Source organism: Spodoptera frugiperda, chromosome 21 (assembly GCF_023101765.2).
Source record: "Spodoptera frugiperda isolate SF20-4 chromosome 21, AGI-APGP_CSIRO_Sfru_2.0, whole genome shotgun sequence".
In the NCBI taxonomy this organism is placed as follows: domain Eukaryota; kingdom Metazoa; phylum Arthropoda; class Insecta; order Lepidoptera; family Noctuidae; genus Spodoptera; species Spodoptera frugiperda.
This window is the reverse complement of record NC_064232.1, coordinates 1,142,434-1,156,928: the sequence shown is the minus strand read 5'-3', so window position 1 is coordinate 1,156,928 and position 14,495 is coordinate 1,142,434. Positions and strand designations below refer to the sequence as shown.

Below are 14,495 nucleotides of genomic sequence, written 5' to 3'. Positions count from 1 at the left end.
TGACTAGCTAGCTGCCAGCATTCATGGTAAACATGGTCATCTGGTGTTATCTAGAAATAATAAATGATTTTGAGTATGGCTCACCATTAAACAAAATAATAGGTACTAATAAATTATAACAGTGTTATGCAAACCAATGAAGGCAAGTAAATAATACATGTTACCGATTACTTATGTGTTTATTTAGTGTGATATCACACGTAAAAGTTATTGAAGTTCGTAACTATGGCCCATTCGTACACACAATGTTATGTGGAAACTACTTACATCTCTAAGATATGTCCACAGACGATTAGTGTTGACGATATCTTCACCGTCATTTGCTAAAGCGTGTCTTCTTCTTCGGGACAAGCGAACTTAGCAATTGATGCATTGCAAACTCGTAATTTTCAATAAAACACGTAACACACAACACAATTAATAAAGCGTCCTTTCGCGAAAGTAGTATCAACGATAGAGAACGGAGAAGCAGTTGCTCAACTCAACGTAAAAATGGCCAGATAATTGCTAAATTGAGATGAAGTTACAAACTACAATCCAAAACAAAACAACGGACAGACTTTGAAAGATTAGAGATTTTACGAACCTGTCAATAAATAATTGCCATTACAAAAAAAATACTGATGGCAAAAATAATTCCTATAAATATAAAGATTCTATGCATATATATGCATTAATTATATATTCTAAGGTATAACCTGTAATTGGTTAATTATATTTACTGTTATTTCTATTTCAAAATATTTATTTATCATTTCGATCCTTCTGATATTTTATTAATGGCAACTAACTAAACATGTCTTCTACGTTTCGTTTCATTATATTACGTTTCGTTACTAAAATCTTTTAATTGATATATTTGCTAAACCCCAGCTTCTAAAAATATTATTTTTACAAAAAAATGAATGGTTTAGTTCCCTCAATAAGTGGTACAAATTTTATCAGGGAACACCAAAAAAAGTATGCTGTACGAATTCTGCCATTCTCCTTTACGAATTTCCTTAAGAACTACAGTTTTAACAGATACTGAGCTATAGCGGCCTCTGAATACCATGACCCATTTAAACTGGTATCTCCAACCCGTCTGCCAGGCTTGCCTAAGCCTAACTAACACTTGCTGACTACCCACTGATAATTATTACCAAATTTCTATAATAACCAGTAGGTCTACTCCGGTTCTCGAATCCGAAATTTCGTTTAATTTTCGACCGTAAGTCTTATTGATTTACTAATAGAATAACTTAAAATAACGTTTTATTTTTAATTTCATATAAAAACCTATTTATTTATCTTCATTTCATTCGTTCATTTTTGTTCACGAAAGTTCGCAATAAATAGAATTGTAGTATGCAATCTGCGAAGTTTCGGACGAAACTTCATTTTTCGTTGAATTAGAGTAGGCCCCTAGTTGTCCTTGAGCTCATCACGACTCAGATTTATACACCATCAACAACAAAAACAAGTGTAGCTTAACCTACATCTCACGTCATAACTAGGATGTAAAATTGTAAAGTTCTATAATATATCAAATATCTAAGTTTTGTAACGTGGATAGTGAAAGTGTACTGCTTATACTGTGGCGACACATTGACAAAGTAACAAGTGACAGATGACAGAAGTCACAGACTATCGACGAGCAAATCAACGGATGACGTCACAAATATCCTGCATCGCACATACGATGTTTACATGCGAATTAACACGGATAGAAAATCCCAACGAACAACAGTTGGGCAGAAAGCCCGCCAGGCTGATCACCTCGCCTGGTCGGAGGATCCTCCTTTTCTTAGGGAACTTTACTCTCTCTGTTCCCTAAAGTGGTGACCCCGACGTGATTGAAACCAACCTTCACGGAGCAGATCAGCACCGTCATCCTTATCGCCATCTCCCTCACCCATCACTTCTCCGCTGAGCGGTAATCAAGTCGCAGCCATCCAGCATCCTCGGCCTCATCTGGGACCACCACACGCTACATCGAAGATATGCAGCCTGGTTCTTCCCTACGGCCTCATCAGCGTCTAGGCACAGCACTCTGCACACGGTCTGAGGACGCCTTCCTCCCGTCTACGCAGACGCCAACCACTACGCACCTACCCTCGCAGCATCAATTCCCCGACTCACCGTGGGACACTGCGAGCCTCACTACTCCGACTCACTGGAGTATCACCCTGCACCGCTCACCCGACTCACTGGGCATTCAGCGGCACAGTTCCGACTCACTGGAACTAGGGACATTCAACACTGGCTCTGGCACCGCTCATCTCAAGCATCGACAGCCGTCTCAACAGGATCGACCTCCGGTCTTGGGGGGGAGTGATGTGGCGACACTCTGACAAGTGACAGATGACAGAAGTCGCACATAGACTATCGACGAGCAAATCAACGGATGACGTCACAAATATCCTGCATCGCACATACGAAGTTTACATGCGAATTAACACGGATAGAAAATCCCAACGAACAACAGTTGGGCAGAAAGCCCGCCAGGCATGATCACCTCGCCTGGTCGGAGGATCCTCCTTTTCTTAGGGAACTTTACTCTCTGTTCCCTAAAGTGGTGACCCCGACGTGATTGAAACCAACCTTCACGGAGCAGATCAGCACCGTCATCCTTATCGCCATATCCCTCACCCACCCCACTTTAGGGAACAGAGAGTAAAGTTCCCTAAGAAAAGGAGGATCCTCCGACCAGGCGAGGTGATCATGCCTGGCGGGCTTTCTGCCCAACTGTTGTTCGTTGGGATTTTCTATCCGTGTTAATTCGCATGTAAACTTCGTATGTGCGATGCAGGATATTTGTGACGTCATCCGTTGATTTGCTCGTCGATAGTCTATGTGCGACTTCTGTCATCTGTCACTTGTCAGAGTGTCGCCACATCACATCACTTGGGGGGCCAAGACCGGAGGTCGATCCTGTTGAGACGGCTGTCGATGCTTGAGATGAGCGGTGCCAGAGCCAGTGTTGAATGTCCCTAGTTCCAGTGAGTCGGAACTGTGCCGCTGAATGCCCAGTGAGTCGGGTGAGCGGTGCAGGGTGATACTCCAGTGAGTCGGAGTAGTGAGGCTCGCAGTGTCCCACGGTGAGTCGGGGAATTGATGCTGCGAGGGTAGGTGCGTAGTGGTTGGCGTCTGCGTAGACGGGAGGAAGGCGTCCTCAGACCGTGTGCAGAGTGCTGTGCCTAGACGCTGATGAGGCCGTAGGGAAGAACCAGGCTGCATATCTTCGATGTAGCGTGTGGTGGTCCCAGATGAGGCCGAGGATGCTGGATGGCTGCGACTTGATTACCGCTCAGCGGAGAAGTGATGGGTGAGGGAGATGGCGATAAGGATGACGGTGCTGATCTGCTCCGTGAAGGTTGGTTTCAATCACGTCGGGGGTCACCACTTTAGGGAACAGAGAGAGTAAAGTTCCCTAAGCAAAGGAGGATCCTCCGACCAGGCGAGGTGATCAGCCTGGCGGGCTTTCTGCCCAACTGTTGTTCGTTGGGATTTTCTATCCGTGTTAATTCGCATGTAAACATCGTATGTGCGATGCAGGATATTTGTGACGTCATCCGTTGATTTGCTCGTCGATAGTCTGTGACTTCTGTCATCTGTCACTTGTTACTTTGTCAATGTGTCGCCACATCACTCCCCCCCAAGACCGGAGGTCGATCCTGTTGAGACGGCTGTCGATGCTTGAGATGAGCGGTGCCAGAGCCAGTGTTGAATGTCCCTAGTTCCAGTGAGTCGGAACTGTGCCGCTGAATGCCCAGTGAGTCGGGTGAGCGGTGCAGGGTGATACTCCAGTGAGTCGGAGTAGTGAGGCTCGCAGTGTCCCACGGTGAGTCGGGGAATTGATGCTGCGAGGGTAGGTGCGTAGTGGTTGGCGTCTGCGTAGACGGGAGGAAGGCGTCCTCAGACCGTGTGCAGAGTGCTGTGCCTAGACGCTGATAGTCCTTGAAGTTACATACATACATACAGTACCGCGTTGTTTATAACTTTATAAAGTCTTGGCTAATCTGTGGTTTAGAATGGACAAATTTACTGTTGGCGTGGTAAGCTGGGCAACTGGTTTCGAGTCCCACACGGAGTAACTCTTTTTTTATGGAACACGAGTAAACGAGCAGACGTATCACCTGATGGTAAGCAATCGCCGCCGCCCATGGACATTTGAAACACCAGAGGCGTTACAAGTGCGTTGCCGGCCTTTTGGGAGTTAGGAATTTAAGGGTTGTTGGGGAATCGGGGATTGGGAAGATTGGGAAGGAAGGAATTGGGCCTCCGGTAACCTCACTCACACAACGCAAGCGTTGTTTCACGTCGGTTTTCTGTGAGGCCGTGGTATCACTCCGGTCGAGCCGGCCCATTCGTGCCGAAGCATGGCTCTCCCACACTTAAAATGATAAATGACTGGTGTGATCCTAAAATTGTAGGGCAACGTTTTAAGCATGAATAGGAACGGGGTGGTGGTTAGTCAGTAAGAGTCTGACACTCCCTCTCACCCAAAGCGGGAGAAGTCATTAGACGATGATCCCCCCTCAAAAACAGTGACCTAACCGCATTAGGGGATTAAAACAATCTTCTTACAGTTGTGAGAAAACATTTATTCAAGCGACAATTTCTAATTTATGATAATCATGACATCTAAGACACTATATGTGTTCATAGTAGACATAATATGTATATACTCAATCCTTGAATCAATGTTATGTCGTCATAATCACGTAAACAAAGCTATTTCTCTGCTTATACCCACTCAGTAGTTTTCTATTTAACTTGCTTAATATTACATAAGCTAAGCCTATTTGCAAGTTTCCCTTTGGTGACGAAAACTGGTATGTTTACTGAACTTGTTAAAGGTGGGACTGACATACATAGGTACATACAAGGCGCTAATCTCAGGTACTACTGGTTCAAATAGGGTAGATGACGGCAATATTTCAAATCGATATATCTTTGAAAGTATTTGTTTCCGCATGAAAATAAAAAGTCTAATAAAAATTAGCTCATATCAATATAATATAACTAACTCACAAAATTGTTAAAATATAAAAATTTAACCTTAGTATATTATAGTGTTTATAAATCTTTATTGAAAAACATAATAGACGCATTACTCGCTCCTATAATTTTCCAAAGTTCCCCTCGGTTTCCTTAGGATTTCATCATCAGATCCTGACCTGGTGGAAATGGGACCCTCTCGGGAGTACCTATAACCTCTCCAACAAAAAAAGAATTCAAAAAATCGGTCCAGGATTGGCGGAGTAACAAAAAGAAACAAACGTCCGAATTGAGTACCTCCTTGTTTTTTAGAGTAGGTAATTATAAAATTTTAAAAGAATCTACAAGGCGTATAATAAAAATTAGTCATCTACGTTGTCTGTCCCTATGCATGCTTAAATCTTTAAAACTACGCAACGGATTTTGATGCGGTTTACTTTAATAGATAGAGTGATTCAATAAGAATGTCTAAAATACCATTGCGTGCAAACCCGCGGGCAGAAAGCTAGTGAATGATAGAGTAAAGTACATAGTGTAATGGTCAGGCGGTCAAGGCTATATATATCGTAATGATGACAATAATTGCGCTGACTATGGTTGCATAATGACTGCGTATGACGTCACATAGACGTAGACAACAAGAAAATCTCTACAAGATAATATTGTATACTAGTTTCTGCCCGCGGCTTTGCCCGTGTTCCCGTGTGTTAACCAATTGATTGACTGCACGGTTGGTGCGGTGGCTGGGCAACTGGCCGCCGTGCAACGTGTAGCGGGTTCGATTCCCGCACAGAGCATCTCTTTGAGTGACTTCACAAATTGTTGTTTCGGGTTTAGGTGTCATGTGTATGTGAACTTGTATGTTTGTAAACGCACCCACGACATAGGAAAAATCTTAGTGTGTGTGTATAGTTCACATTTTTTTTAAACGTGGTAACGGCATACAGCCTAAACTGGTCGAATTGAGAACCTCCTCCTTTTTGGGAAGTCGGTTAAAAAGTAGCGCAATATGATAATATGTATATTAATTTGCATAATATGACAGCTACAAGACTATTAAATACATATACTATATCTTACTAATAATATTATAATTGCGAAAGTTTGTGTGCATGTTTGTTACTCAATAAGAGCCAAGCTTCAGCACAAATGGGCCGGCTCGACCGGAGTGATACCACGGCCGAGCAGAAAACTGACGTGACACAACGTGTTTTGTTATGTGAGTGAGGTATGTCCAAAGATTAGCGCGTTCAAACAAACTCTTCAGCTTTTTAATCGTTTTTTTGATTTTTGTTTGTTTTTTTGTTAATTGTTTGTTTGTTTGAACGCTCTAATCTCCAGAACTACTGGTCCGAATTGAAAAAGTATTTTTGCGTTGAATAGTCCATTTATCGAGGAAGGCTACAGGCTATAAATCATCACGCCACGATCAATAGGAGCGAAGCAGAGCGCGTGAAACCGCGCGGAAGTAGCTAGTATTAGTATGCATGGTTGGCGCGTTGGCTAGGCAACTGGCTGCCGTGCAACATGTCGTGGGTTCGATTCCCGTACAGAACAATTGTTTGTGAGATCCACAGACTGTTGTTTCGGGTCTGGGTGTCATGTGTATGTGAAATTGTATGTTTGTAAACGCACTCACGACACAGGAGAAAATCCTATTGTGGGGCAACGTTTTAAAAAAAAAGTATAGAAAGTAAATCGCTTAAGTTTTGCTGTGTCTAAGGTAAAACAGTTTTGAAATATCATGTGCGCTGACGCGTCACGGAGCGGTTCTCTTACATCAGTCGACCTAGTTTCAAACCTGTCTAGATACAGAGATATATAGGACGCCTAGGTAATGCATTAGATCATGTTTTTTGGGTGATTTTCTACCAGAGATGTGCTATGTAGCTGTACGACGAAGATGTAATAGCTAAGCTGTGAAACTATGATGCGGCCCAGTAGGGCAAATGCCTGATCTGGAGCTGCGGACTATCTAGCGGGTTTATCGAGGCCCCGGCTCGAAAAGCAAGAGCTGAAACGGGGAGGTTTTTAGTCAGTAAGAGTCTGATATTCCCTCTCGCCTCGCCCAAGGCGGGAGAAATCATTAGATGATTTTCCCCCCTTAAAAAAAAGGCTATGAAATTATGTGACCGTTTCCACTGATACTAAACTATGTAGCTGTGCGAGGAAGATGCGCAGCTCGAGTATGCAATGTATCGATAATAGGGAAGCCATCCGTAGCACACATATTTCTGTATAAAAAAAATGCTTAGCTGAATCCGTTTTCATCAGTGCCAATGAATATCCATAACATGAACTTTTTAAACTGCAATCTCCAACTCAATAGTGAAACGTGGAGATTTACCATAATCTCCACGCTTGGTAAGCGATTGATTACATCTACGCTACCCTTAAAGTAATTAAGTTAATCTTACCTAAATTAAAATTAAATATTTACAAGTGTAAGGTCGTTTTTTAAGTTGCAATGTCAAAAACCTCATATTTTTTATTACTTTTGTAAACAACATTCATCAAATTCTCACATTAAATTAAAAATTTATGAAACAAGTATATGTATGTAGAACAGAAATCGTATAATCTGTTTGTTTATTTGTTTGTTTAAAAGATTAAAACGCAGGTTTTGATGTCTAGAATAGAGTAAAAGTGTTACATTATTAAGAAACTAAGTGTTGCCCGCGACTTTGTCAGAAATTGAGTAGGTTTGAACGTTAGTAGGGCCAGATGGTGGTCTTTCTTACAACAAAATATTCAAGTATTGTTGATTAAAAATCTCTTCTTTTATTTAGTACTTAAATTATTACCGCAAAAGAAATTAAGAGTATACTAAGGATAAAAACTATACTATAACATAGTAAAAATGTTCACTTGAATCCTACGTAACGTTTAGAGACGAGGTTGGGGTAAAAGTGGGGGACTTTTAGATATAAACTTCATATACCTAAGAAATAAAGTCAAAAATCGATCTAAAATAAAAAAAAAGTCTAAAATTTTGGTTGAAGTTATTAATTAATTTCGGCAGTTCAAAAAACATGATTCACCGCGGGCTAAGGATAATCAAATTAATCAAAATAACGATAATCGTTTGGCCGTAAAGGCTTCGATTATTTATATAAAATCACCAGTAAATTTCGATGGACACGCAACTTTTTAGTTGCGTGTTGGCAAGATTTATAAATTACTAGCTTCTATCTGCAGCTTGGACCGCGTTTCCAGTGGAATAAAAAGTAGCCTATGTGTATAAGCATAATCTACCCCTGTTTTAAATTTCATTCCGATCCCTTCAGTCGTTTTGACGTGATCGACTAACAAAGATATACACAAATTTACAAACTTTCGCATTTAAAATATTAATAAGACTTTGCCGAATAGAATACATGTGACGTGTCATGTCACATGTCACCATACCTAATCTTTGCAAGAGTGTCATGAGAAGCGATTAAGCAACTAAATGAAGAGTAAAATGACGTTAATTGGCACCTATATTAGCTTAATAGTTCCTTAAAATTAAAGAAAGATTGTTGGATACGGCAATTTGTTGCTCATCCGCGCAACTAAAAGTTGCTCGTCTACTAAGCCTGATAGCGAAGTAAATCGAATCGAAATAGAAATATATATATATATATATATATATTTGTTTCCAAATTCAGATTTGAATCGTTTTCTATTTATAAACACATAATTTATTTTTAGAATCGATAATATTTATGTAAGAAGTTATTTTAAAAAGCGAGCTTATACATATGAGCAGACTAACTTCTGCCAGCGGCTTTGTCCGCATTCCCGTGGGCTAAAAAGTAATCTATGTGTAATTTTAGACAGAAATCTACCCCTGTTCCAATGCGGGTCTGCACGGCGAGCAAGGGTAGCTCGCCGCCCGACCAGAACCAGACCCGTGCCTACGGCGCATCGGATTACAAGAGATGGGGCCCAGTAGGGCTGATGCCTGACCCGGAGCTGCCTCGCCCAATGCTGGAGAAATCATTGGATGATTTTCCCCCTTAAGAAACCCCCTGTTCCAAACGTCACCCCGATCCCCTCAGCCGTTTTGACATGAGTGAGTAACAAACACACTGCAAAACGTTGGCATTTATAATATGAGTAGTCATACATAACCTCCAGCCTGTCTCCTATAGGGGTAGGCAGAGACAATGTAACGCCAATTACTAAGAAGCTTACATAATCAATTTTTGGAAGTCGCGGGCTAAAGATAGTAATTCATATTTAAAATATTTGCAAGTGATGTTATCGTACCTATACACCAGTTTAGTAGAATAAAACGTGATCAACATAAGTTATGGAAAAACCCTATTATAACAAACATAATATTCTATCAACTATAATGACTAGATTGCAGCGGACATTTTACACGATTATATTCTTTTGAGACTAACTGACGTAATCAGAGACATTCATTAATTTTTAAAGTGTGGAAGAGCCATGCTTCGGCACGAATGGGCCGGCTCGACCGGAGTGATACCACGGCCTCACAGAAAACCGACGCTAAACAACGCTTGCGTTGTCAATAAACTCTCCCTCAATCTTCCTTTTTTGAGGGGGGAAAACAATCCATTAGCTTCTCCCGCCTTGGGCGATGCGACAGGGAGTGTCAGACTCTTACTGACTAAAAACCACCCCGTTCCTACTCCTGCTTTTCGAGCAGGAGCCCCGGTAACCAGCTAGGTAGTCCGCAGCTCCGGATTCCTCAATCTCCCTAATTCTCAAATCCCTAACCCGCATAGACAGTCAACGCACTTGTAACGCCTCTGGTGTTTCAAGTGTCCATGGGCGGCGGCGATTGCTTACCATCAGGTGATACGTCTACTCGTTTACCGGCTCATAATAAAGGTCAATGTGCAATATATATGTATCTGTATTTTAATAATATGACTTGTGTTCAAATTACATAGTTTTTGCTATGTGACGTACCTATTACGACATTTTGATTTAATGTATTATTTTTTGTTATATAATGCAAAATAAACTGGTTATATTTACTGCTGTACTCAGAGATGTTTAGAGTGTTTTTCCACCAGAGATGTGCTATGTAGCTATGCTACGAAGATTTAATAGCTTGAAACTATGTGAATATTTCCACAGATACTAAAGTATATAGCTGTGCGAGGAAGATGCGCAGCTCGAGTATGTGATGCATCTATGGCAGCAAAGCCATCCACACACGTCCGTAGCACACATCTTTCGAGCGGAGTGATACCACGGCCTCACAGAAAGCTGATATGAAACAACGCTTGCGCTGAATAAGTGAGGTTACCTGAGGCCCAATTAACTCCCTCCCCATTTTTCCTAATTTCCGATTCCCCAACGACCCTTAAGGCCGGCATCGCACTTGTAACGCCTCTGGTGTCTCAAGTGTCCATGGGCAGTGCCGATTCTTTAGTATCAGGTGATCCGTCTGCTTGTTTACCGGCTTATACCAAAAAAAAAAAAAACCATTTAAATGACTCTGAGTACGTCAGATAATGTTTGTCTTGTATTAGGTAAAATACCTATTACTGGGTTTTTGTGGACTTACGTAGATACATATAATAATATATTATTGTATTCAATTGTTTTGTTTTGTTTCGTCTAGTCTGGTTTTCTAGCCGAGTAGAATCTCGGAACGTTTGAGCAGACCGGATTGAATGGAAATTTAGTGTGGGAGAGCCATGCTTCGGCACGAATGGGCCGGCTCGACCGGAGTGATACCACAGTCGAACAGAAAACCGACATGAAACAACGCTTACCTTCAATCTATCCAATCCCGGCCGGCAACGCACTTATAACACCTTTGGTGTTTTGGGTGTCTCAAATCCTGTCTTTATTGGATTATTGGTGTTGCAAAAATTAAGTTAAACATAAGAGCATGTTTAAATGTGCTAATAGAACTACAGGTTCGAATTAAATATTTGTTTTTGTGTTGGATAATCGATTTATCGACGAAGGCTTTTTTTGAGGGAGGAAAAATCATCCAATGACTTCTCCCGCCTTGTATGGGGCGAGAGGGTGTGTCAGACTCTTACTGACTAAAAACCACCCCGTTCCTACTCCTGCTTTTCGAAACGGAACCCTGGTAATCCGTAGTTTCGGGTCTGGGTGTCATGTGTATGTAAACTTGTATGTTTGAAAACATACCCACGACACAGGAGACAATCCTAGTGTGGAGCAACGATTTAAAAAAAGTCTTGTTTACAAAACTACTTGTCTGTCAAATTGACAATACTCATCATACTAATTTCGCAACTAAATGAACATAAAAACAGATTTACAATAATTACCGAATAGAGGTATTTACGCATAAACCCATTGTTTCTAATTTCCGGGTCGGGTAAAGCCAAAATAAATGTATTATTAAGTGTTTTTTTTGTCACTAACCACATTTAGTATTCATGCCTATGACGGCAACGTTATGCTTAAATGATTTAACTGTTAATTAGTTAATTATGTTCATTAATTTCTAATTAAAATTAGCAATTAGTTACCTAAATTAAACCGTATATTAACGACAGAGTAGAATATGTTTGTCGAAACCGCTACTCTTACCCTGGGTGTCGTATACCCAACTAAGGGACTACATATTTAACAGAGACCGGGCAGCAGCGTTCTCTGATAAACCTGAACTTTTTAAACTGCAGTCTCATTGAAGCGTGGAGTCTACAATAAGACCCTCTTATGGAAAAGAGGCTCGTAGTTAGAAGATTCGATGCCCTGATCCCGGAGTCGCGTCCCGGGAACCCAGTCATACCCACCAGTTTTAGTCCCACAATTTTCGGGATTAAGTTTCATAAATTCCAAGATTTTCGGGATTCATACTTTCGGGAATCGACTTATACAAAATTATGGTCTACGAGTCGTAATCCACGTTTTTTGGGACAAGTCCGCCGCTCCCAAAACCGCTAATAATGAAAAAAATAGCAAATAATGTAGTGCGCAAAAACAAACTAATTAATTTATTTCACAGTTTGTTTTTAAGTCATAAAATAATGCATTATGTATGAGTAATTGCAAAAAATACGCAAACGGATCTGAACTTTGTCCCGCGCAGTAAACTGTCTGAATTAATGCATTTATAAATACGTAATTGTGTGTAAATGTAATCTTAAATGCAACGTCACGCCTTTTATCCTCGAAGAGGTAGGCAGAGGTGCACATTATAGCACGTAATGCCGCTATACAATGTACACCCACTTTTCACCATTTGTGTTATAAGTCCCATGTAATAGGGGGTGATACAATTCCAGACTCCGTGCCACCTACTGGCAAATCCTGGGCCGGCTTGACTGGAGTGATACCACGGCACACAGAAAACTGACGTGAAACAACGCTTGCGTTGTGTGAGTGAGGTTACTGGAGGCCCAATTACCCCCCTTCCCAATCTTCCCAATTCCCGATTCCCCAACAACCCTTAAATTCCTAACCCCCAAAAGGCCGGCAACGCACTTGTAACGCCTCTGGTGTTTCAAATATCCATGGGCGGCGGCGATTGCTTACCATCAGGTGAAGCTAAGTAGCTCAATAATGACCTTAATTCCAAACTACGTCATATTTTTTTTGTGTTTTTGAATCGAAAAACTCAATAATATTGTGCTCATGGTCGACCCAAGAACTGAACACTAAGACCTTTAGACTCTAGACCTTAAGAAAAAAATATTGTACTTTGGTAGTACAACAACAGATACATGGTAAGGTTTGTAGAAATCGTTGAATGAGTGATGACTTTTTGTGGGACACAGCCCGCCACAACCTCCCATACCGCTGCAACTCCTGTAAGCTAGGATCTACAGTAGATACTACCATGCCACCAGCCATGAGTGATGACTGGTGAAATCAAAAACATATTGGATATATTTTATGGTATAAGCCGGTAAACGAGCAGACGGATCACCTGATGGTAAGCAATCGCCGCCGCCCATGGACACCCGAAAAACCAAAGGCGTTACAAGTGCGTTGCCGGCTTTTGGGGGTTAGGAATTTAAGGGTTGTTGGGGAATCGGAGATTGGAAAGGAGTGTAGTTGTGCCTCCTTATACAACGAAACACAACACAAACTTTGTTTCACGTCGGTTTCCTGCTCGGCCGTGGTATCACTCCGGTCGAGCCGGCCCATTCGTGTCAAAGCATGGCTCTCCCACACTAAAATACGATAAATACTTACTGCGGGTATACGATACCCGACGGGAAGAGTAGCGTTGGTGACAAATATATTCTAATGCCGTCTCCATATAAGTTAATGGTATGTCTTTAAAAGGGTAAAAACCCAAATCTTATCTCGACCCGTACATGGTAATGTACGGAAATAATAATTTTAACCTTGGCATATGTACACAGATTAATGCTACATACATGAACAAAAACTATATAGCTATGTTTAGTTCTAAGAATAATATTATATGTAGCAAGAAAGAAGGCTAGATTTAGACTTAGTAAAAAAGTCTTAATCTTAATTATGTCTTAATCTATACTAATATTATAATCTATACTAATTATATCTATACTAATTATAAAGCTGAAGAGTTTGTTTGATTGTTTGTTTGTTTGTTTGTTTGAACGCGCTAATCTCCGAAACTACGGGTCCGAAGTGAATAATTCTTTTTGTGTTGAATAGTGCATTTATCGAGGAAGGCTATAGGCTATAAAACATCACGCTATGACCAATAGGAGCCGAGCAGAGCGGGTGAAACCGCGCGGAAGTAGCTTTTTTTTTTTTTTTTTTTTTTGAGGGGGGAAAATCATCCAATGACTTCTCCCGCCTTGGGCAAGGCGAAAGGGAGTGTCAGACTCTTACTGACTAAAAACCACCCCGTTCCTTCTCCTGCTTTTCGACCCGAAGCCCCGGTAAACCCGCTAGGTAGTCCGCAGCTCCGGATCAGGCATCAGCCCTACTGGACCCCATCTGTGGTGGTCTGATGGCTCTTTGAGGCGCGCGCGGAACGCGACGCGCCGTACGCACGGATCTGGATCTGGTCGGGCGGCGAGCTACCCTTGCTCGCCGTCCGCAGGCCCGCACTTACGGTGGCCGGAGATCGTCTCGCGATCCCCTACGCCCGGAGTGTCTCTCGCGACGGCTGGGGCGTGAGGAGGTTTGTTCTCTCACGCGCCCCGCCTCCTCCTTAGCTAGCATGCGCGGAAGTAGCTAGTTTCACTTAACATTAGATTTTAAATTTTAATCCCGCTTATAGATGTATTTGTTTGAGCTGCGAGGATGCTCCGTGGAGGAGCGAAACATATGTCGAGTGGTATGTTGCATGTTATGTGTGTGTTTTATGTTGCACCTCTGCTGCATGAGCATTTAATTGCGGGCGGGAGGGCGGTGCTGCACGCCGCGTGTTAAAAAAATACATCTACAAGCGGAATTAAAACAAAAAATCTATTGTATTGTTAGTATAGCATGAATTTCCGCAAAGTAACGCCTGAGTCTATTCTATCTAATTTATCTTAAACTTCATCTTCTGCCAACAGCTTCGCCCGCGTTCCCGTGGGATAAAAAGTAGTCTATGTGTTATTCCAGACCATAAT

At 41.7% G+C, this 14,495-nt stretch overlaps 1 protein-coding gene across 1 annotated transcript in view; it reads right to left on the bottom strand.

Moving 5' to 3' along the window:
* Nucleotides 1-14,495, bottom strand: part of LOC118280282 (fatty acyl-CoA reductase 1) — a 37,671-nt gene that overhangs the window by 21,321 nt on the left and 1,855 nt on the right. The gene's annotated exons all lie outside the window — the stretch shown is intronic.